This window comes from Azolla caroliniana, unplaced genomic scaffold (genome assembly GCF_043228905.1).
Source record: "Azolla caroliniana isolate FFs.n. ecotype wild unplaced genomic scaffold, voAzoCaro1.0.p SCAF_5, whole genome shotgun sequence".
Taxonomy (NCBI): Eukaryota; Viridiplantae; Streptophyta; class Polypodiopsida; order Salviniales; family Salviniaceae; genus Azolla; species Azolla caroliniana.
In genome coordinates, this window is record NW_028230440.1 from 5,628,378 (window position 1) to 5,631,905 (window position 3,528).

The 3,528-nt window shown below is 33.2% G+C and overlaps 1 non-coding gene across 1 annotated transcript; it reads right to left on the reverse strand.

Annotated features, from left to right (window-relative positions):
• Positions 1-883: 883 nt before the first annotated feature.
• On the reverse strand, positions 884-956 carry TRNAA-UGC (transfer RNA alanine (anticodon UGC)). Its single transcript has one exon. It is a non-coding gene; the product is annotated as a tRNA-Ala (tRNA).
• Between the last annotated feature and the right edge of the window lie 2,572 nt (positions 957-3,528).

Here is a 3,528-nt window from a genome sequence, read left to right on the forward strand (position 1 = left end):
TTGCAAAGAGAAAACTTTGCCTTTTATAGATAATAAAGAAGGGGGTTATAAATTTGATGAAACCAAAAGTTAATAATACAGAAACCATGCCATATCCAAATTCAATGAAAACACAACATTGGGTAGGGGTATGGAACATCAATGCCCAATACAATGTGTGTGGGGGTTATAAATTTGATGAAACCAAAAGTTAATAATACAGAAACCATGCCATATCCAAATTCAATGAAAACACAACATTGGGTAGGGGTATGGAACATCAATGCCCAATACAATGTGTGTTATCCATGATATGCACACCATTTTTTGAGGGTGATGACTTCACATTATGCCAATCTAGAGGAGAAACTATGTAACACTTGCATCAAAGATAAGTGCATGAGCGAATCCCCCTGAAATGTGAGCATGTAACATGAGAAAGTGACATTCATTTAGAACCTCCAATCTTGATTATGGAGGTTTTGATGCACATTGACTATGTTCGTTATACATTTTGCACTTAAATACATGTATGTATATGTATTTACATCTAAAAATGTAACTATGTATTCTATTTTAAGTTATTAGCATAAGGTGCTTGCTATCATCCTTGTTCTAGCGTCTCAATTATTCTTTGTATAGCACTACATTCTAGATTTTGTATGTTATAACCTCCAAGTAGTGGAATATTATAATCAAGTTATATTGTAATGTCAAGTTCTTTGGGAGGATGTCATGGTGTCGTGATGTGGTGTGTGTGAAGAGAGAAAAGAAACTAAATGTCCAAAGTTTACAATAGCTTAAGGTTTTGGTTGAAGATGTACCTAGAAGGAGATGAAGCTAAACTAAGAACTAAAGATAACTCAAGTAGCCAAAGCCAACCAAAAGTTAGTAATACAGGAAATGGAGATGACGGGCATCGATCCCGCTACCTATCGCATGCAAAGCGATCGCTCTACCATTTGAGCTACATCCCCTTGTTGGACACCATCTTTATAAAAACATATTTATAATGTGGATGGTGTCACAAACCACCCATATTTATTTGCAATGAAAAAGTAAGCGATTCTTTATTTCTTGTTTTTTTCAACGTGTAAACATGTCCTTTTATGCCGTGGTAAATGCACCATGCACAAAAACAAACCCTTGACAAAGAGTTATGATGACCTAGGTTCCATTATTATACAAAAAGTGTCTTGTCACTTGTGACCAGCTAGCATTCGTGTAGAGGCATTTTTTGAGACACATCCCTCTAGAAAGAGGAATTACAAACAAAATGATATGTCAGTTCATGGGAAAACGGGTCTTGATTAATGCATATTAAAAGGGCCATAAGGTGTGCAACAAATTATTCGATTCACACCTCCACTCCAACGTCGATCTTATCGTTTATAAACTATAGTTTGAGCACCCTTTTGTGTTTGGTGTAGACACCAAGTTTGTGTAGCGGTTGGGACCCATCCAACTATTGTTACCTTTATACACTAAATAGTTTGTCGATGGCTAATGGTTAATGGAGCTTCTCATAGATTTAATTTGAGGGAAGAGTTGTCTTCATTATATAATAACCAAAGAAAAGATCCCAAACTACTCAAAAAGAAAGAAAGTGACGAAGTCCTTTTATACTACATATATAGGCAATAAAGTGATAGGCAATAAAGTGATTATTTTGATGTAGTGTTTATCCACTAATCCATTATCCGTTAAATGTATTGATTGATTATTGTATTATGAACACAAGTACTATGTTGACATCGAGCATGATTATTGAGGAAAAATCAATGAAATGATTCACTAAATAGTGTGACAATCGGTATGTAGCAATATTTGAAACTAGGATGGGGTACACCAATTGTGGGTACAACGAGGGATAGTTTTTGTGTTTTCCCTCAAAACTATGACTAGAGAGTCGAGAGTCGAGACTCAATATTAGACACTTATTTCTTGTGCACAAGAAAAGAAAACAAAATGACCATTGAGCACTCATTAGAAATCATGAATCATAAAGATTTCTATTACTTTGCATATACATATTGGAAGTTGTGGTCCATTTAATGACATGGAAATAAAGTGCTAACATTAAATGCAATACCTACTTTTAAGACTTATTCACAAGTTTAAAGTCTAACCATTGAACCCTCCACCTCATGCTTAGGTATATGCTAAGAGTTATTAGTCATGACCATGGCAAATTGCGTTAAAATAATACTTGTTTTTTAAACATTTTTGTATATGCTCATAGGTTATATCTCTTTAACATGATGTGATTCTAATCCATACAAGCCCATTTGATTGCTCTCAACATAATCATGTGCATGTGTCAAATTGTTTTTGATAGTCATGTCCAGCTATGGTCGGAGTTAATAATATACATCAACCAATAGATGTTTATCATCTATTCATGATGCATGAGTTACTAATATACGTTAATGAATAAACCTTTTATATCCTTATTGTATTATGGCAGAATAAGTTACTGAAGTTACTGACAATAAAGAGTCAAGAGCTAGAGTTGAAGAAACTATGTGAATTAAATATGCAAAAAACTTAGGATGCAGGATAAAGGAACTTGGGCATAGTGTTATAAATTATAATATTCTAATACATATATTAATTTCATTGCTTTCTATCATATGGGCACACAAATGGACATGGTCAAACTCAAAACCCATCACCTCAATGATATCAATTTCTCATATATACATATGCACATTGATCCAATATTATGAAATCTTGTCATGCATGATCCCTAAATGTAGTGTTTAAGTTGAACTAGAATGACTCAACAAAGACTAGAGCTTTTGCTTATATAGTATGGTTCGAGTCATGCATACTTGACATCTTGTTTCCATGCATGATCATCACTGGGTATTCATGCAAGCATGCCTTTGTTTGTGTGAGCTACTATGATAATTAACAATCGGCAATGGTTTGGTTTGGTTTGAGAGGGTCCAAACTGTTTAAATTTTTGAAACCTGAACCAAACCATGAAACCGTTTAACCGAACAGTTAAACCATTAAACCGTAAAAACCATGGTTTCGTGGTTTAGTTTCGGTTTTGAACATAGGTCTAATTTTTAATTTTTTTAATTTTATAATATTTCATGATTTAAAATTTTTAAGATGTTCCTAAAATGTGAGAATAAGGTCTAAAAATGAAAAGATTGTTTAAAAACAATTTTTAAAATTTTTTAGCATTTAAAAAAAAAAATATATTAAATAAAATAAAAAAACCGTTTAAACCGCGATTTTTGACTGTTGAAACTGAACCGAACTGTTGAAACCGTTAAGCCATTAAACCGTGGTTTCACGGTTCAGTTCGGTTCAAACCGAACCGTTGTTGATTGTTAATGATAATAATATCTCATAATATTTCATCATAGTACACCCTTTGTGTCCTAATGACACTTTTAAACTTAAACCCTTGCGTGTAAGTTAATACCATGGAACTTAGAAGGAATGATTACAAGGGCAATATAAGAAGAGATTTTGTTGTGCTAGAAAGAATGATAACAAGGGCAATATAAGAAGAAATTCTATTATGTTAAA